Here is a 21,567-nt window from a genome sequence, read left to right on the forward strand (position 1 = left end):
GAACCGCATGGTGTTTGTCACACCAGAACTGATAGACCTTGTAATGAACCTACTTGTTGACTCTAAAATTTTGGTTGGACATTCACCTCTTAGCTTTTGAAGGGATGGATGGACTTCATTTTATATCCTTCCAACTATCATGGCACTCACATGATGCAGTTTGGCAATATTTTTGACTGAAAGACTGCTATAAATGAGCTGCATGATGCAGTTTCTCTTTTCATGAAATATATTCTTCATGGCTGCTCCTCGATTCCGACCAGTGACGTTTTGCTTGGGAATCAATCTAATAACACACTGAGCTATTATAGAATGTGAGGACAGGTTGTAATATGTAGTACAGGAAAAAAAAGATTTTTCCATGACAAGAATCTGCATAAAAATTATGAGCTAAATAGTTGCAAGTTAAATTTATACATGAGATAGCCAAGATGATTGTCTATAAAATGAAGGTAGTCTCACGTTCGAAACTGCAGTGTATGGTGAGATGATATAGTGAAATGGAGACTAAAAGTCAAAAGTTCAAAGTTCAAAGCAGTATTACCCTTTTTCCTGCCAGTGTGTATATATTCTTCCTTCACTGCATCTCCATGCTCTCTAGAGTTCTATATGAACCTGTTACTGGGATTTCCAAGTCTTTATCGTTGTTTGTTTGTTTTCCTTTCCAGCCCCTTGTCCTTGCACCTTATTTAGGCTATTTGTTTGGATTGTTTTGGTAATCATTTTTGCTTTTTTTCATTACTCATCTTACTGTTTATATCTATGCCTGGTGCGAATTCATAACATAATATGCAAGCAACATGATACCATATTTTTCGGACTATAAGACGCACTTTTTTCCCCCCAAATGTAGGGGGAAAGTGGGGGGTGTATCTTATAGTCTGAATGTAGGGCTGCGGGGAATGAGGGTGCTGCAGTGGAGCGGGTCATCGGCGGCACAAGCAGACTGTAGCAGTGCCTGCCGTGACCACATGGACCCGCTCATTTAATATGCACACCCATCATCCCACCCATCATCTCTCAGCTCTGAAGCCGGCGCTGACAGGTGATGGGCGGGGAATGCGCGCATATTAAACAGCCTGCCCGCATCATCACCCCTGGCAACTACAGCCTGGAGTGATCATGTGTGGCTGCATTCACTGCCCCCCGCACATCATCATAAGCGCGGGGTGCAGTGAATCAGTATACTAACCGGCCACATCCCTGGAACATCACCTCGTCCTCCTGTCTGTGCCGGCGGCAGCTATGTGTGGAGACTAGCGGTGCGCACAGCGATGACGTCATCGCTGTGCGCACGTGTCCACATGCAGCCGCCGCCGGCACAGACAGGAGGACATCGCGATGCTGCAGGGATTGTGGCCGGCTCCACACAGGTAAGCGGCACTACTGCTGACACAGACGGAGGAGGAGCGATGCTGCAGGGAGTGAGGTAAGGTGAGTATGAACGTTTATTTTTTTTATGTGCCACAGGATGCGGGCTGTATACCAGGATGGGGGTATATAGCAGGATGGGGGTATATCGTAGGATGGAGGTGTATAGCAGGATGAGGGCATATAGCAGGATGGGGGTATATTATGAGCAGGATGGGGGAATATTATGAGCAGGATGGGGGTATATTATGAGCAGGATGGGGGTATATGAGCAGGATGGGGGGTATATGAGCAGAATTGGGGTATATGAGCAGGATAGGGGTATATTATGAGCAGGATGGGGGTATATTATGAGCAGGATGAGGTTATATTATGAGCAGGATGGGGGTATATGAGCAGGATGGGGGTATATGAGCAGGATGTGGGAATATAGCAGGATGTGGGTATATGAGCAGGATGGGGGGTATATGAGCAGAATTGGGGTATATGAGCAGGATAGGGGTATATTATGAGCAGGATGGGGGTATTATATGAGCAGGATGAGGTTATATTATGAGCAGGATGGGGGTATATGAGCAGGATGGGGGAATATAGCAGGATGGGGGTATATAGCAGGATGGGAGTATATAGCAGGATGGGAGTATATGAGCAGGATGGGGGTATATGAGCAGGGTGGGGGAATATGAGCAGGGTGGGGGTATATGAGAAGGATGGAGGTATATAGCAGGATGGGGGTATATAGCAGGATGGGGCCATATGCCAGGATGGGTTATATAGCAGGATGAGGTCATATGCCAGGATGGGGTATATAGCAGAATGTGGCCATATGCCAGTATATAGCAGGATGCGGCCATATGCCAGGATGATGGTATATAGCAGGATGTGGGCTATACCAGGATGAGGGACATATACTGTATATACAAGACAGGAGGATCATTACCAGGATGGGGTACCTTATTAGAGTATTTGGGGACATTACCCCCATAACAGTGTCAGCAGCAGATCCTCGCCCCATAACAGTGTGTCATGACCACATTTTTTGCTTAAAATGTTATTTCCTATTTTCGTCCTCTAAAACCAGGGTGCGTCTTATGGTCCGGCGCGTCTTATAGTCCGAAAAATACGGTATATGAAACATCTCTCCTATACCTTCAGCATGGAACATCATCTACAAATAGACCAAAACCATGCCAGTTTATGCATTTTTTTATATAATATTACATATCCTAACTTCTTGCATATAAGCAGATTTGTAAGAAGATGCTTGTATTACATTTTGCCTTAAAAAAAATCTTAACATATGGCTATATTACATCACAACAATCTATTTTTAATACAAATCTATTTTGTATGAATCCTGGCACCTTTTTGGATAAGTGGAACCCATCATGTAAGCACCACAGAAGCACAGCATTGTGAATAAAAATGCCAACTTTCAACTGTTTATTCTGGAAATGTTCTGTTGGCACTGAAAACATATTCTGGCAAGCTCTGGTTATGTGAAGAGATTATGCAGGCTTTTTATTTTCCGCCAATTCCAGAAGTACTATTGAAAGCTGAGGCTAGAGAACATCTTGTTAGGGCTTCAGTAAGTAAAGAGTAAAAATATCTGTGCATCTTCAATCATGAAATATTAAGTTCATTTGCATTTGCAGATTAAAGTTTTTTTCTTTCTAAATAAATCTAGATTTTACTTTCCTACAGGTTTTAGCATAAGGTACAATGGTGGTAATTTTGCGGATGGATACGTATATCCTTCTGTTACCATAAGAAGCAGAATGCAGTACATATGAACATAGCATTATTCACCAGAATGGTAATAAGAAACGTGAGCGAATCAAATTAGTTGAATTTTTGGAAATTCACCGGACCTGGTAAATTTGAACAATTTGCATTTGGAATTGTGCAAATTGACAAAAATGACAACTGCTATTTTAGACATTGAAGAAGATGGCATTAACAAGAGAATTTTCACCTGGTCTTGGGTTCCAAGGGGCAGGCATCCCAATTTCGGATTCCATGGAGCAGGCATCCCAATGTTGGGTTCCATGGAGCAGGCATCCCAACGTTGGGTTCCATGGAGCAGACATCCCAATCTCTCATTCCACGGAGCAGGCATCCCAATGTTGGGTTCCATGGAGCAGGCATCCCAATCTTGGGTTCCATGGAGCAGGCATCCCAATCTCTCATTCCATGGAGCAGGCATCCCAATCTTGGATTCCATTGAGCAGGCATCACAATCTTGGGTTCCATGGGGCAGGCATCCCAATTTCGGATTCCATGGAGCAGTCATCCCAATCTTGGGTTCCATGGAGCAGGCATCCCAATCTTGGGTTCCATGAAGCAGGCATCCCAATCTTGGGTTCCATGGAGCAGGCATCCTAAACTTGGATTCCATGGAGCAGGCATCCCAATCTTGGACTTCATGGAGCAGGCATCCCAATCTTGGACTTCATGGAGCAGGCATCCCAATCTTGGGTTCCATGGGGCAAGCATCCCAATCTTGGGTTCCATGGAGCAGGCATCCCAATCTTGGGTTCCATGGAGCAGGCATCCCAATCTTGGGTTCCATGGAGCAGGCATCCCAATCTTGGGTTCCATTGGGCAAGCATCCCAATCTTGGGTTCCATGGAGCAGGCATCCCAATTTTGGGTTCCATGGAGCAGGCATCCCAATCTTGGGTTCCATGGAGCAGGCATCCCAATCTTGGATTCCATGGAGCAGTCATCCCAATCTTGGGTTCCATGGAGCAGGCATCCCAATCTTGGGTTCCATGGAGCAGGCATCGCAATCTTGGATTCCATGGAGCAGGCATCCCAATCTTGGATTACATGGAGCAGGCATCCCAATCTTGGGTTCCATGGAGCAGGCATCCCAATCTTGGGTTCCATGGGGCAGGTTTCCCAATCTCGGGTTCCATGGGGCAGGCTTCCCAATGATGCCTTTCATCTATCACATCAGGTAATCACAGCCATCACAGGGAATGCAAATCAGCAATCATTTTGGGGTGAAGCTGTTTAGTGAGAGAATGTCACGGACTTAGCAATAGAAATAGAGAGAAAGAAAACAAAAACACTCTGAATATTCTGTACAGATAATATGTGTGACAAAGAAACAGTGAAGAACGGTTACCATCAATTTTCCCAAAGCTAAACAATGTATGTGGAGTTCACGTTGACATTACTAAGGCTATGTTTGCATTATAAAGAATATTTCAGGGGGCTTTTGCTATGGAATCTGAAAGCAGAATAATGCAGTACCAGGGACTCTGAATCCAGTGATGTGTCACTTACTGGACTGCTGAGTGCAGTTTGGCTAGAATCATTGTTTTCTCTGTTTAGATGTAGGCAAGTTAAGACTACTGAGCTGTGTAAAATCCCACTCACGCCACTGACTGGCAGCCTGCAGTGTATACTGCATTGTGAAAAAACTGAAAATCAGTGGTGGAGGCAAGTCTGAACAGATTAGCTGGTCTGGCAGACAGATGAAGCCAAGTCTTGTAATAATAATCTCCTGCAGCTAAAACACTGATTGTATTGAAATTACAATGCTGCCTAATAAGTGACCCATCCGTGGAATCAGGGAATTATGCTGCTCTCGGATTAAATAGCAAAAATCTACTCACAGATTTCCTTTAAAGAGCTTGAAAGGGGTTTAATACAATCCTAGATGGGATTTAGATGACTTTTCAGGGAAATTAGAGTATAACTAATTACCAAAAATACATTTGCGACAAATCAATATATATATTTTTTTTTAAAAAAAATAGGGCTTTTGAATTCAAAACCAAGAATTACATGTTCATTGCTCACAATATATTTCTGAATGTATGTTTATAAATTGCTAAATGTTCATACATAAACATTTTAGTTTCTATCTGTATTACTGTAAATACAAAAATATCCATTAGCTCAGTGTAGTGAACATACAGTAACTTCTACAAAGTCATTGACGCTACACCTTTTTCATTTATTTTCTTCAAAATGATTTTCAGCATTTTTAAAGGTGGCAATCTGATCACTTCAGCACATGTAATCTATTTCCATTTAAAATATATTTTTTCCTATTATTTTCAATCTAACTTTGTATTAATTTAGTCTTTTTCTTTCTTCTAATTTTGGCAAAAGCCTCTTCCGACTAGAGTTGAGCGCGGTTTGTGGTTCTCCAGTTCGCGGTTCGAGTGATTTTGGGGGCTGTTCTAGATAGAACTAGAACACGAGCTTTTTGCTAAAAGTTCGTTAGCTCGAGTTACGTTCGAGAACGGTTCTATCAGCAAAAAGCCAAGCTAATTACTAGTAAGTAATGTAATAGTGTAAGTCACTCTGTGATTCACACTATTATCAAATTTAAGCGTATAATGTGCGGGGGCTGCGCGTTTAGATCATTGCTGCTGGGATAATGGTGATCGCAATTTTTTTCTTTTTTTTATTTTCTTCCTTCCCTAAGCACGTGTGTAGTGGGACGGGCCAGCATGTCAGCCAATCCCAGACACACACACAGCTAAGTGGACTTTTTGCCAGACAAGCAAGGGCATGTGTCATAGGCTGTCCATGCAACATGTCCTTGCATTATAAAAACGGAAATTTTCCCTCAGGATGCCATTATCTGCCTTCTGCGTCTGGGTGACAGTCACCGCTCACGCAGCTCCTGTCGCCGATCCTGCTGTGCATGCTATACACACAGTACTCTACTGATTAGGGACAAAAGTTTATTTCAGCCCTTGTCAGGGCTAATTACATCTGGCTCAGAGCCATAGGTAACAGTCAGGTCCGTGGAAACGCTGTATACAGCTTCAGATAACAGCATCTGTGTACCTAAGCTCAGGGAATTCCTTGCTGCATTTCACCATTAGGAGGATAGAAAGTGAGGATTCCTTTCCTCTACACTGACCCACAACCCGGCCACTGTACCCTCCTGCACATTTTTGCAAAGCCATTTTAATTTAAAAGAGTGCTGCCAGTTAGTGCTATCCAAAGAGTGGCTGCTGTCCTCCATTATTGTGCCACTTGTGCCAAGCAAGTCCCACCACCTCTGCATTCTCCCCTTCTGCACATTTTTGCAAAGCCATTTTAATTGAGAAGAGTGTTGCCAGTTAGTGGCATCCAAAAGTGGCTGTTGGACTCCATTAGTGTACCACTGGTGCGAAGCAATTTCCAGTACCTCAGCATTGCACCCTCCTGCTCATTTTAACTAAGCTATTATAATAGCAAACACTGAGGAAACTTAGTGGCATCCAAAAAGTGGCTGTTGGACTCCATTAGTGTCCCACTGGTGCCGAGCAATTTCCAGCACCTCTGCATTGCACCTTCCTGCTCATTTTTACTAAGCTATTATAATAGCAAACACTGAGGAAACTTAGTGGCATTTAAAAAGTGGCTGTTGGACTTCATTAGTGTCCCACTGGTGCCAAGCAATTTCCAGCACCTCTGCATTGCACCTTCCTGCTCATTTTTACTAAGCTATTATAATAGCAAACACTGAGGAAACTTAGTGGCATTTAAAAAGTGGCTGTTGGACTTCATTAGTGTCCCACTGGTGCCAAGCAATTTCCAGCACCTCTGCATTGCACCATCCTGATCATTGTTACTAAGCTATTATAATAGCAAACACTGCTGCCAGTTTAAGGGCCATAGTTGCATTGTCAGGGATAGTCAGTGTTGTTTCTTCAGCTGTCAATAAAGCTAGACCACCTCTGCAATCTACACCACCTCTCAATTTTTACTACCACATTTTAAGTGGACAATCTTGTTGCTATCAAAATGAGTGGCAAAATGACAGATGCTGGTGGAGAGGGGAACAGGCGTGTTGGAAAAGTAAAAAACGTTTTTGTCCGTGGGAAAGGTGGCAAAGCTACATTAACATCTGCTGAAGATAGGCCATCATCCAGCAAAAGAAAGATGTCTACTACTTTCCGTGGACAATCCGATGTGTTCCCTTTTTTATGTCAAGGTTTAACTAGCTCTAGGCCCTGGGGATTGCAATAGCCTATTTATACAACCAATAATCCCCAATATTGTGAAAAATCTTATTTTTATTCAAGTAGAAAAGTTAATTATACATCACACCATTTGTGCATCATTACATAGATCAATTGCCTTACGCCAAACAGATGGCAACCCCTGATCTTGAATATCAAGACCAGGGTTTACAATGAAATAATAAAGACAAATTGATACAATTTAAAAACATATATCCAGTGATTGGTTCACACAAGGACACAGATTGTAAGATCCAGACTTAACTTGGTAACTCCCCAAATGACTATGTTGGCACTTCAGTGCTGACACTGCGGTCACAATCATGGATGTTCATCCAGGGGTATCCACACGGGGTATTGGAAATAGGTCCTTTAATCAATATCGTGAACCACCAGACATTTCCTATCATTAAGACGTCTCCACCTCGACGCGTTTCCCCACACGGACATGTGGTTCATCAGGAGGCTGGAAGGTAAGTATAGTCTTATCAGCTTCTCATAGAGCATATAAGGCCAACAGACATAACAATACAGCAGGTGCACAAAAATCCATCAAAACGGTAACAGAATACACAGATGACTCACTTGTCAGATAGTAAGATAGGGGATATGCAGGTCCATGGCGCCACACGAACAGATCAGCAGCACTTCAGTCAATACTGTTTAGATATCATGCTCCCGTCCTCCAGGCGTCATGGAGCTGCATATTCCCTGCCGCCCTAAATAGCCCATGCTTAATGAGACAGCTGGGGAGAAATCCCGTCCTCCCCCATTCGGCGTCATCATAATAACCACTGCGCATGCGCCGTCAAATACGATCAATGCGCATGCCCCATCTACGTAATGTGAAGGGAAACCCTTGACAGTGCTAAGCAACGCCCTCCTTGTCGTGAGCTCACATAGTCACATGAACAAGGGTGGGCGTGTATACAGAGATAGGAAATGTAACCGCACTGTGAGATCTGGGATGTCCGCAGCTTGTAGACTAAGACAAAGCATCTATAATGCAATGCGGCCGTGCTCAGAAACACAGGTAATCCACAGCCTTTAAAATAATACAGGGACTTTCAGGAGGCATATATAAACACCGATATTAAAGATAGGAGATCCCGGCTGCATAGATGCTTGTGCGATCATACCAGAATCCAGAAGTTGTTTCAGCGTTCATAGTAACATAAGGGCTATACATAAACCCAGCAGCATTAAAGGATCCCATACACCCAAAGGTAAATAAGAACCTACTAAATACAGCATAAGTACAGAGCTGCTATAAATGCCTATATGCAGAAGTGGTCATCCCAGATACATCACAAATACACCACCCCCATATATAGCATGAATACAAAGCGAATATGCATATAGGGTTCACATGTATACACATACAGATATACAATTTTTTTCATATATATACAAAGGATCCCCTGTACACTAGAAACACCCGCACCATAAATCAATGGTCACTAGACCTGATACGGATCCTTCACATACAGTTAGCAGGTACAGCACTAGCAAAATCATCATATTTCAAAACCAGACGTCATTTTAGGATCTCTCCATTAATTCATTGACCCAGAAAATTCATCTCCGTAATTTGCTCCAACAAGTGAGTATGATATTTCAAATAACTCCCTATAATAACGGTAGTCCCCCAATCAAGGGGATTTATTCTCCCTAAACACGAAAATTTCTAACACTATGTGGACCTATCTAGTACTAAGTGGGAAGAAAACAATTAAAGGAGAGCTGCTCATTGAGCCCCCCCGGGGCTAGTGATCCCATCCTAAATATCCAAGATGATTCTCTCTGTAACAGAACCCTGTCAAAGTCACCACCTCTCGGACTGCGTCTGACAAGCTCCAATGCTGAAAAACGTATGAGATTAGGGTCACCTTGGTGTACCCCATTCATATGTCGGGCTATGGGGGTGTCGCGCTTATTTCGAATATCCGACAGGTGCTCCCCCACACGTCTCCGCAACTCACGTATGGTTTTACCCACGTAGTCACGGGGACACGTGCATGTAGCCCTGTATATCACCCCCATTGACTTACAGTTAAAAAAGTCCCGCAAGAAAAATTTATTCCCATTAGCTGAACTTCTCACCATTTTACACTGATCCATTGAATCGCAAAAACTGCAGCTACCGCACCGAAACATACCCACCACTTGTCTGTCCAGCCATGTACCATCTGGACGTGGTCCCTGGTACATGCTGTGCACAAGTTTATCCCCTATAGACCGACCCCTCCTGTATGTAATACAGGGGGCCTTCGAGATAAACTTGGCCAGACCCGGATCCGCCCTTAGGATATTCCAGTGTTTTTTAATTATACCAAAGACACGTTCAGACTGAAAGTTCCCTTTTTTATGGACACGAAAAACTGTAAGAAAGGTAGATGATGCACAAAAAAAGCACATGCTTGAATGGATCTCAAGTGCTCCAACAAGTGCCCTCTCCTCCACCTCAACCACCGCATCCAAAAAAAAAACAGTCCTCTGAGTTGTCATCCCAATTACACTTGCTTTCTCCCAGCTCTTTAGTCTCCATCCGCCCTGCAGAGTATGGTGGAACAGAGATGGCTGAGTCTGCCGAGCTGTTCAGTCATACTATAGACTTGGAATCAGAGGTATGCTCCCAAGCTACAGTGAGTACAAACTGTAACATCTGTTGTTAGAGACAATGAGGAACATACTGATGACGATGAGACGCAGATACCAGATTGGGATGACAACTTAAATATTCGGTCAGGGCAGGAAGAGGCTAGGTCTGAGGGTGAGGGGAGTGCAAACACAACGCTTGATGAGGAAGTTCTAGATCCCACCTACTGTCAACCCACAGTCAGGCACTCGAGGAGGTCAACAGAGGTGGTGGAGGAGGATGCAACTGATGACGAAGTTACCTTGCACCTTCCTGGAGAGAGGAGGAGTACTGGTATCATGTCTACAACTGCATCCTCAGCCACCACTCTGCCTCTGAGCACTAGTCGGGGTGGCTCAGCAGGTCGCATGTCCTCTAAGCCTTGCCTAGCCTGGTCCTTTTTTGACCTTGCAAAGGATCGCCTAAATCATGTGATCTGTAAAATTTGTCGGGAATCTGTTAGTAGAGGCAAAAACCTCAGCAGTTTGACAACTTCTTCCATGAATCGTCACATGAATAAATACAGTATCATATGTCCCAGTGGGAAGCTCACCGTGCTGCAATGCGGCCTAGCGGAGCGGACCATCCACCGCCTTCCAGTGCATCCGCGCGCTCTTCATCTTCTAGGACTGTGGGGACAGCTGTCACACCTGGTTTCCCACGCACAACTTCCACCCCTGTAACCGCAACAGGCAGTAGGTTACAGGTTACCTACCAAGTAGGTAGGTCATCAGTTGGTTTGGAAGGGGAAACAAGTGCGTGTGTACAGCTCTCTCAGACATCGATAGCACCAATGTTGGATGAAGGCAACATCATGTCTACGCCTGCACTTTCCTCACAAACCTGCATTTTTCCATGGACACCCTACTCAACACTGTCTACACACAGCAGCCAGATCTCTGTCCCTCAGATGTGGACAAATAAAAGGCCATTTCCTGCGACCCATGACAAAGCTAAGAGGTTGACTTTATCCCTCTGTAAGCTCTTGGCTACCGAAATGCTACCTTTCCGCCTGGTGGACACACAGGCTTTTCGAGACCTTATGTCTGTCGCTGTGCCCCAGTACCATATGCCTAGTCGCCACTACTTCTCTAAGAAAGGAGTGCCTGCGCTACACCAGCATATCGCACACAACATCACCGCTTCCTTGAGAAACTCTGTGTGTGAACGGGTGCATTTCACAACCGATACTTGGACCAGCAAGCATGGACAGGGACGTTACATGTCGCTTACTGGGCACTGGGTAACTATGGTGATAGATGGTGAAGGGTCTGCTGCACAAGTCTTGCCGTCCCCATGACTTGTGTGTCAATCCTCTGTCTGTCCAAGTTCCTCCACTGCTTCTGCCTCCTCAACCTCGTCTGGGTCCTCCACCTCCGCCCCAAGCCTGCCTGGTCAGGCCACCAGCCTTATAACTGCGCAGAAGGAATTACGCACCCCTCATTACTATGCTGGCAGCAGAGAGCAACGGCATCAGGTGGTCTTCATCTTGAAATGTCTTGGAAATAAGAGTCACACAGCGGCTGAGTTGTGGGCAGCTCTGGAGACTGAGTTTGGTAAATGGTCTTCTCTACTCAACCTGCAGCCTGATAAGGCCGTGTGCGACAATGCTGCAAACCTGGGTGCGGCCCTTCACCTGGGCAAGGTGACACACGTGCCTTGTATGGCTCACGTGTTGAACCTTGTTGTCCAGCAATTTTTAACACACTATCCCGGCCTAGATGGCCTTCTGCACCTGGCACGAAAACTGTCTGCTCACTTCCGCCGTTTAACCGCCGCAGCTGAGCGACTTGCATCACTCCAAAAGTCTTTCGGCCTGCCGGTTCATCGCCTGAAATGCGATGTGCCGACATGCCAGAATTCGACTCTCCACATGTTACAGCGACTGTGGCAGCACCGCCGAGCACTGGTGCAATACATCATGACGTATAGCCTTGGCCAACGAGATCCAGAGGTTGGGCAGATCACCCTCATGGAGTGGTCTCAGATCAAGGACCTATGCACCCTTCTGCACAGTTTCGACATGGCGACAAATATGTTTAGCACTGACAATGCCATTATCAGCATGACAATTCCAGTCATTTTCATGCTGGTGCACACGCTAAACACTATTCGGAGTCAGGGAGTGGTTCAACAGGAAGGGAAGGAAGTACATGAGGATTCATATTTGCAAGGGAAAACAACATCACCAAAATCCAGATGTTCATCATCACCAAGGTGGCAGGCATGGGATGGTGGGGGAGAGGGATTAACAAGGGCACATGGTAGCAGGCAAAATGTTGAGGAAGGTGCAGGAGAACATGAAGAAATGGAGGACGAACTGTCCATGGACATGGAAGACTCAGCAGATGAGGGAGACCTTGGTCACATTTCAGTCGAAAGAGGTTGGGGGGAGATGTCAGAGGAAGAAAGAACGGTTAGTACCTCTATGCCACAAACACAGCAAGGACTTGATCCGCATGGATGCGCAAGACACATGCGTGCCTTCTTGCTGCACTATCTGCAACATGACCCTCGGCTTGTCAAAATTAGAAGAGATGAGGACTACTGGGTTGCCACACTATTAGATCCCCGGTACAAGTCCAAATTTTGTGAAATAATTCCAGCCATAGAAAGGGACGCATGTATGCAGGAGTATCAGCAGAAGCTGTTACTCAATCTTAGCTCAGCTTTTCCACCAAACACCAGTGGTGCACGGAGTGAATCTCCCAGTTGTAACTTGACAAACATGGGACGGTCTCATCATCAACAGTCTAACCGTACCAGCAGCACTGTATCTGGTGCTGGTAACAGCAATTTTATTAAATCGTTTCATGAATTTTTTTAGACCTTCCTTTGCAAGGCCAACAGAGACAAGAAGTCTGACACATAGTCAATGGCTGGAGAGGATGATACAGGAGTATCTCCAAATGAACATCGATGCCAAGACTTTGCAAATGGAGCCTTGCTCATTTTGGGCTTCAAATCTTGAAAAATTGCCAGAGCTCTCCACTTACACCTTGGAGATCTTGTCGTGTCCAGCTGCCAGCGTTGTTTTAGAACGTGTCTTCAGTGCTGCTGGGTGTGTGCTGACAGATAAGCGCACACGTCTGTCCAGTGACAATGTGGACAGACTAACGTTCTTTAAAATGAACAAGTCATGGACCTGCAAGGAATTTACTACCCCTGTGTCATCCTGGGGAGAGTAAATGCTTGTGTATTTTGAATGTGCTTGATGCAAATCTACCCGTGACGTGTACAACTGGGGCAAAAGTGCTGCCACTGAAGGGGTGTCTGTTGGAAAAAAGGGAGACTCCGCTTGGAGTAACTCTTGCTTGCAGTGTTTCTAAAAATGATCCAAGATGAACAATTCATGGTTCAGCAAAGACTTTGCTACCTACCCCGGTGTCATCCTGGGGACGGTTAAGGATGGCGTATTTTTGAATGTGCTTGATGCAAATCTACCTGTGAAGTGTACAACTGGAGCACAAGTGCTGCCACTGAAGGGGTGTTTGTGTGGCCCAATTTTTGGAAAAGGGAGACTCCGCTTGGAGTCACCTTGCGGTGTTTTACATGATTTTAGAAGGGCATGCCATGCCTATATCTATGTCTCGTCCTCTTTTTCCTCGTAACGCTGTTTAGTTTTAGCATGAGAATTTTTTCTTGTCACTTTCCTATGTGTTTGTGTTGTGTTGTGAGTTGTTTGTCACCTTTTGGACACCTTTGAGGGTGTTTTCTAGGTGTTTTTATGTGTTTGTGATTGCCTCCCATTGTTTCCTATGGGGCTCGAGTGGTTCGCCGAACCGGTTCGCTGAACCAAACTCGAACGCGACCTCCGTTCGGTGAACCAAGCTCGAGCCGAACCGCGACCGGTTCACTCATCTCTACTTCCGACATAATTTACTATTGCAATAGTTTAATATATACTACTCCAAAAAGATAGGGATATTTGGCTTTCAGGTGAAATTTCAGGATGCACATGTCCAACTGTTCAATGTTTCAGTACTTTTTGTACTACTTGCTGTTTTCTAACAAGCAGCTTAGGCCTCTATCACACATCAGCTTTTTTCTATCACTCACAATCCGTTTTGTGACTGATGCGATGGATTCTGTAAAAAGATGGATCCATCGTTCCAGCCTTAAAGTGGTTTTTACCCGTTCTGGGCATGCTCAGTTACAAGAAACGGAGTCCGTCACTAGAATCCATCATTTGACGGATTGCAACTGATCCTGCGCACATAAGCTTCCATTCTAAAAAAGACGGACGGTAACGGATCCGTCGCTGTCCGGGTTTTCAACGTTCACAAAAAACATTGCTTCTGTCGGCCGCACAGAGAATTTTCGACGAATCCATTGTACGACGGATAAAACATGAGGTCGTCCGTCGCTAATACAAGTCAATGAGAAGCGCTTGATCCGTTTTTCTCACATTTTGACGGATTGCGACTGATGCAGAACAACTGATGTTTGAAAGGGGCCTTAACAGCAAAATTCATAAAAGGTGTTTGATTCATGAATCGCCCAATAAATTTCGGGGTTTAATTAGAATTGGTATTTGAACAGTCTTCTCATCATTCTATTCACATTTTGACATAATAAAACCAAAACAACACCTAACAATTGATCAAAAGTACTTTGCCATTGAGAGTCTTCAAGCAGGATGTTCTCAGATGGAAGTGGCACCTGAGCTTAGAGTGTCATAGAGTGTCACAGCAGGTTGCAACAGAAATACAGACATATTGTAAGAAATAAAGGCCTAGAAATGAAGTGAACAATGCCCTTCACAACCGGATGATGAATGCCACACAACTCCAGACACATTTAAATTGGTGAGAGGCACGCAAGTGTCACATTAACCCATTCAAAACCATTTACATTAGCATAGTCTGTGTGCTAGATGACCTGCAAGGGTACCTGACCACACATCAGGCACAAGCGTTGTCATCTTGCATGGGCTAGTGAGCATCTACGCTGGATGAGGGAGAAGTGGGCCTCAATGATGTTCACTGGTGAAAATCAATTCATGCTGAGGACAAACATTACCTGTCAACAATGGAGACAATGAGGAGAGCGCTGGACATCGGTCACTGTTGTCACTAGACAAGCCTTTGGTGCTGGTGGTGTTACAGTGTGGGCAGGTCTGTCTAGCCAGTACAGCACTGCACTAGAGTTTGTGAATAGTACAGTGACAAGCTCCTACTACTTAAATAACATCATTAACCCAGTCAGTGTGCCTCTGAATCAACAACACAGGCCTAATTTCATCTTCATGGATGACAATGCTCCAGCTCATTGATGTACCATCATTAGAGAACAGCTGCTGGAGACTGGGGTACCTCAGATGGAGTGAAATTCACTATTTCCAGACCTAAATCCCATAGAAAGTGTACAGGATCAGCTGAGTTGCCGTGTATATGCTTGTATAGGATAATACCTTGTCACTGCTATAAGTTCTGAAGGAGGGGGCTGCGACCCCTGAAAGGCATTGACCTGTACCAAGCCAATGCAATAAAGACATGGAATAATTTATTTCGGACTTGATTTGGTGATAAGAGCGGCGTGACATGAATTTTCCTTCAAATATCCACTCTAGCCACAAGAAAGAAGCAGAGCTGCAGTGAATTGTCTGGAGAGGTAAGTCACTTTTTTCTTTAAAGTGAATGAGTTGGTGATGGGTGAGAGAATACAGTCTTATAAATTTAGGGAAGGGAGTGAAAATGAGGATATATCATACATTATGAATTGGGGTAACATGTGATTATAATAAATTTGGGGATGGATATATAATTATACTAAAATGGGGGTGTATTTAATTATAATGAATCGGAAAGAAATATAATTATAATGAATTTCGAGGAAAAGTAATTATAATGAATTAAGGGGAGCATGCAACTGTAATAAAGTTGTGGGAGGAGATAAAATTATTATGAATTAGTGGGAGGGGCATATAATGATGAATTGGGAGGGTATGTAATAATAATGAATTGGGGAAGCATGTATATATAATAAATTGGGAACAAGGCATGTATTACAATGAATTTAGAGAAAATGTAATTAGAATGAATTTGGAGAGGATGTAATTATAATGGACTGGGGGAGCATGTAATGTAATGAATGGTGGAGATGTCATCTAATTATTATGAATTGGGGGAGGATATGTAATCAAACTAAATTGGGGGCATGTAATTATAATAAATTGGGGGAGCAGGGGAAGCACAATGGTGGAGAGTTGAGGACACAGGAGAGTGACTGGTAATGAATTGGGGAAAAGAGTGCAGTGACTAATTAACTTAAATTTTTATTGGAACAGGGAAATTGTGGCTAATCAGAGTTAACAATGGGCGCATTGTATTTTTAATGGTAAGCACAATGGCTAACCATTCCCTTCATGCCATGTTCATTTTTCGTTTTTGCATTTTCATTTTTTTTCTCCCTTGTTTTCAGGAGCCATAACTTTTTTTTATTTTTCTGTCAATATAGCCGTATGATGGCTTGTTTCTTTTGCAGGACAAATTGTACTTTTGAAAAATGCCATTCCTTTGTATTGGAAGATGGTAAAAAAAGTCCAATTATGCAATTCCACAATTGTTTTTTATCTATTTTTTACCATGTTTACTATATGGTAAAACTAACCAACAGTTTGATTATCCATGTCAGTGCGAGTACGTAGCTACCAATCATGTACATTTATTTTTATTTTTTAAGTGGTGAAAAAAAACCCTGAAATTTGTGAAAAAACAGTGTCGCTTTTGTCACCATTTTACGAGGCCCATAACAATTTTATTTTTTGGGACCTGTGGCTGTGATGGCTTATTTTTTGCCCCCTGGGCTGACATTTTTACTGATACCATTTTGGGGGTAGATATGATTTTCAATAATTTCTTATTACATTTTCTTGCAATGTTGTGACAACTCAATAAACGGAATTTTGGCTTTTCTTATTTCGTTATGCTGTTTACCGATCAGATAAATTTATCTTATATTTTAATAGATCGGACATTTTTGAATGCAGCAACATCAAATATGTGTATTTTTTTTATAAATTATTTTATTTTCAATAGGGCAAATGGGTTATGATTTAAACGTTTGTTGTTTTTTTATTTACTAGTCCCCTTAAGGAACTTGAAGTTGTGATCGTCCGATCACTTGTGTTATACAGAGGGGTGCATCATCTCTTAGTAGCAGAAATTATATTCTCCTATGAATGCTGGCATGCTGTTGTTGAGCAAGTAAGAACATCATGACGGACACATGGGTCAGGGGTTGAGATGAGCGATGTTCGAGGTTCGCCAATTTCATGTTCGAGTGATTTTGGGGGAGTGTTCGAGTCGTTCGACGAACTCGAGCCTTTTGCTAAAAGCTCGACAGTTCGAGTAACATTTGAGAACGGTTCTAGCACCAAAAGCGTGGCTTTTCACAGTAAGTATGTGCGCACCTTTCGTATCTGCATGTGTCCTGCATCCCCAGCACAATCTCTCTCTCTTTCCTACTCACCAATCACGGGCGTCTCGCTGCACGGCTGTCACAAATCTCCAGTGGCATTACCTTTTTTGAAAATGGCTGCCGCTACATTATTCAATTAGTTATTCCATGCTTTCCCCGCCAACCGGCGCCCATGATTGGTTCCAGTCAGAGACGCCGCCACGATCAGTGACAGCTGTCTCACTGCAACCAATTACAGCCGCCAGCAGGCGGCTCTATATCGTGCAGTAAAATAAATTAAAAAAAAAAATGCGGTTCCCCCCATTTTTGATACCAGCCAGGATAAAGCCACATGGCTAGAGGCTGGCATTGTCAGGATGGAGAGCACCAAATTATGGGGAGCCCACCCAGCACCCAGCAGCCGCCCCGAATTGCCGCATCCGTTAGAAGCGGTGGTCCTGTGACTCTACCCAGCTCATCCCGAATTGCCCTGGTGCGGTGGCAATCGGGGTAATAAGGAGTTAATCATGACAAGCTTCTCCCCGAGACACCTTCCATGATTAAACTGTAAGTGAAAGTAAAAAACACACAGCAAAAAATCCTTTATTTGGAATAAAAGACAAAAAACACCTAATTTACCTTTTTATTAAAATCCCGAAACAACAATCCAGGTCCAAAGTAATCCACGCGACACTGTCAGCTCTGCTACATGAAGATGACAGGGAGTGATCTGTGTCCTCTCCACGCAGCAGCTGAAGTGAGCCGCGCTGTCACCAGACTTCACTCTGCAATGTAGACGTCAAGATTACCAAATCTGCCTATGTTTCCCAATAGAGCTATTGGCTCAATAGATAGAGCACCCGTCTAAGAAGCATTACGTCACGAGTTCAAATCCCGGCCGTCCCGGTAAAAAATTTAAATTATAATTATTATTTATTTATAATTATAATTTAATTTAATTATGCACTGAGGGGAGGAGCCGGACATCAGCTGTGAGCCACAGGGCACACCTCTAAAATCGGAGCAGTTCACGGAATGAGGATGCATTGCTCTCTCTCTCTCTCTCTCTCTTTCTCTCTCTTTCTCTCTCTCTCTTTCACTCTCTTCCTCTCTCTCTCTTTTTCTCAGTCTCTCTTTTTCTCTTTATCCCTCTCTCTCTCCCGCGCTCTCTCTTTCTCTCTCTCATTCTCTCTTTCTTTCACTCTCTCTCTATTTCTCTCTCTTTCTCACTCTCTCTCTCTGCTTTTCTGTCTCTCTCTTTTTCTCTCTCTCTTTTTCTCTATCTCTCTTTGTCTCAGTCTATCTTTTTCTCTCTCTCTTTCTGTCTCTCTCTTTCTCTCTCTCTCTCCTCTCTCTCTCTTTTTCTCTTTTTCTCTCTTTCTCTCTCTCTCTCTTTTTCTCTCTTTTTCTCTCTCTTTTATTCTCATTCTCTCTTTTTCTCTTTTTCCCTCTCTCTCTTCTCTCTCTTCTCTCCCTCTCTCTCTTTTTTTCTCTTTTTCTCTCGCTCTCTTTTTCCCTCTCTCTCTCTCCTCTCTCTTCTCTCTCTTCTCTGTCTTCTCTCTCTCTTTTTCTCTTTTTTTCTCTCTCTCTATTTCTCTTTCTCTCTCTTTCTCCCTCTCTCTTTCTCTTTCTCTCTCTCTTTTTCTCAGTCTCTCTTTTTCCCTCTTTCTCTCTCTCTTCTCTCCTCTCTCTCCTCTCTCTCTTCTCTCTCTCACTTCTATTTTCTCTCTCTTTTCTCTATTTTCTCTATCTTCTCTCTCTCTCTTCTTTCTCTCTCTCTCTCTCTCAGACCTGGCGATGATCACCTGATGCGGACACCTTATGGAATCAACTGACACTTTAAGTCGAGCGGTGAGGCTGGCTTTTTACTGCCCGGCCGGCTAAACTATCAGCTGATGCTGTCGGACAGGAGTCTGCATAGAAGTGTGTAGTTTTTTGGGGATTTTTTGCACTGATGCATCAACTGATTGTATAAAAGCCGTTTATACAATCAGCTGTTGTGTCATGTGATTCAGGCCCTTGAACCTGACACATCATCTGATCACTTTGCCTTCCAGCAAAGTGATCAGATGATATTGGACCCGGATTGGACGGCGCAGGACCCTTTACTGAGGATTACTGTGGAGGGGGGTTCTTTATTTCAATAAAGATGGAGTCACTAATTGTGTTGTGTTTTATTTCTAATAAAAATATTTTTGTGTGCTGTGTTTTTTTTTTATCTGTACTAGAAATTCATGATGGCCATGTCTAATATTGGCATGACACTATGAATTTCAGGCTTAGGGCCAGTTGATAATATACAGCTAGCCCTAACCCCATTATTACCCAGCGAGCCACCCATCACCAAGACAGCTGGAAGAGTTGGATACAGCACCAGAAGATGTCGCTTCTATGAAAGCGCCATTTTCTGGGGCGGCTGTGGACTGCAATTCTCAGCAGGAGTGCCCAGAAAGCTTGGGCACCCTGAGCTGCGGATTCCAATCCCCAGCTGCCTAGTTGTACCTGGCTGGACACAAAAATTGTGCGAAGCCCACGTCATTTTTTTTTTAATTATTTAATGAAATTCATGAATTAATTAAAAAAAAAAGGGCTTGCCTATATTTTTGGTTCCCAGTGGGTACAAATAGGCAGCTGTGGGTTGGGAGCAGCCCGTAGCTGCCTGCTGTACCTGGCTAGCATACAAAAACATGGCAAAGCCCACGTAATTTTTTGGGGGGGCAGAAAAATCCTGCATACAGTCCTGGATGGAGTGTGCTGAGCCTTGTAGTTCTGCAGCTGCTGTCTGCTGTCTTTCTGTATGGAGGACAGCAGACAGCAGCTGCTGAATTACATGGCTCAGCATGCTCCATTCACTAGTGTATGCAGGAGAGCAGACAGCAGCTGCAGAATGACAAGTACAGATGAGCGAACCAGCCGTGGTTCGGCTCAAGTTCGGTTCGTCGAACGGAGGTCTCGTTCGAGTTCAGTTCGACGAACGTTCGACGAACCGAACTCGAACCAATAGGATATAATGGGAGGCAATCACAAACACATAAAAACGCATTATAAATGTACACATACAGTTATTAAACATTGCCATAACACTTACCGGTCCCTCGCGATCCCTCCTGCACTCTGTCTCCTGCCGCTATTCCATCCGATGATTGCTGAATCCTCCCGGTGACCAGCACTGCCAGCAGTGATGCAGGACCTATCGTGACATCAAAATAGCCATTTGACCAGTCAAGTGGCTATTATCTCATTGGCTACAGACTGGTCACATGGCTTTGACGTCATGTCCTGTCCTAGGTCCTGTCATTGCACTCTCCGGTACACGGTGCACATTTGTGTATCGACGTGTAACAGCGACATGCTCTAGCACACGGTCGACTCCCCGTTCTGTTAGGGACCGGCTGACACAGCCGGTCATTAACGGAGATCACCGTTGCCATAGCAACGCAGTTAGCGGTGACGTCACCGCTAACCGCGGCTTCGGGAATCACATGACGAAGCACCGTTGCTATGGTAACGCGTCTGTCAGCGTTACCGCTGTTACCGCTAACAGCCAGCAGCACTGATCTCTCACGGAGTGAAGGCTGCACGGGAAGCAGCGTCTTCCCCCATGCAGCAGTGATGGAGCAGATCTGCATTTGTTGAACGAGAAAGACAGAAGACCATGGATCGTGGAGGGCTGACAGGGGGTAATAAAGACGGAGTCTCTAATGTGTCTGTGTATTTATTTCTATTAAAGTATTTTTTCTCTGTGTGGTGTCTTTTTATTTAACCCTTTAAACGTCAAACGTGCCTGACATTAAGAATCTCTGGCTTAATACTAGCTATTAAAACAAAGCTAGTATTAACTCATTATTACCCAACAAGCCACCCGGCTTCAGGGCTGTTGGAAGAGTTGTATACAGCGCCAGATGATGGCGCTTCTATGAAAGCGCCATTTTCTGGGGCGGCTGCAGACTGCAATTCGCAGCAGAGGCGCCCAGAAACCTCGGGCTAACCTGTGCTACGGATTCCAATCCCCAGCTGCCTAGTTGTACCTGGCTGGACACAAAAATGGGGCGAAGCCCACGTCATTTGTTTTTTAATTATTTCATGAAATAAGTGAAATAATTAAAAAAAACGGGCTTCCCTATATTTTTGGTTCCCAGCCGGGTACAAATAGGCAACTAGGGGTTGGAGGCAGCCCGTG

The sequence above is a fragment of the Anomaloglossus baeobatrachus genome, chromosome 2 (genome assembly GCF_048569485.1).
Source record: "Anomaloglossus baeobatrachus isolate aAnoBae1 chromosome 2, aAnoBae1.hap1, whole genome shotgun sequence".
Taxonomy (NCBI): domain Eukaryota; kingdom Metazoa; phylum Chordata; class Amphibia; order Anura; family Aromobatidae; genus Anomaloglossus; species Anomaloglossus baeobatrachus.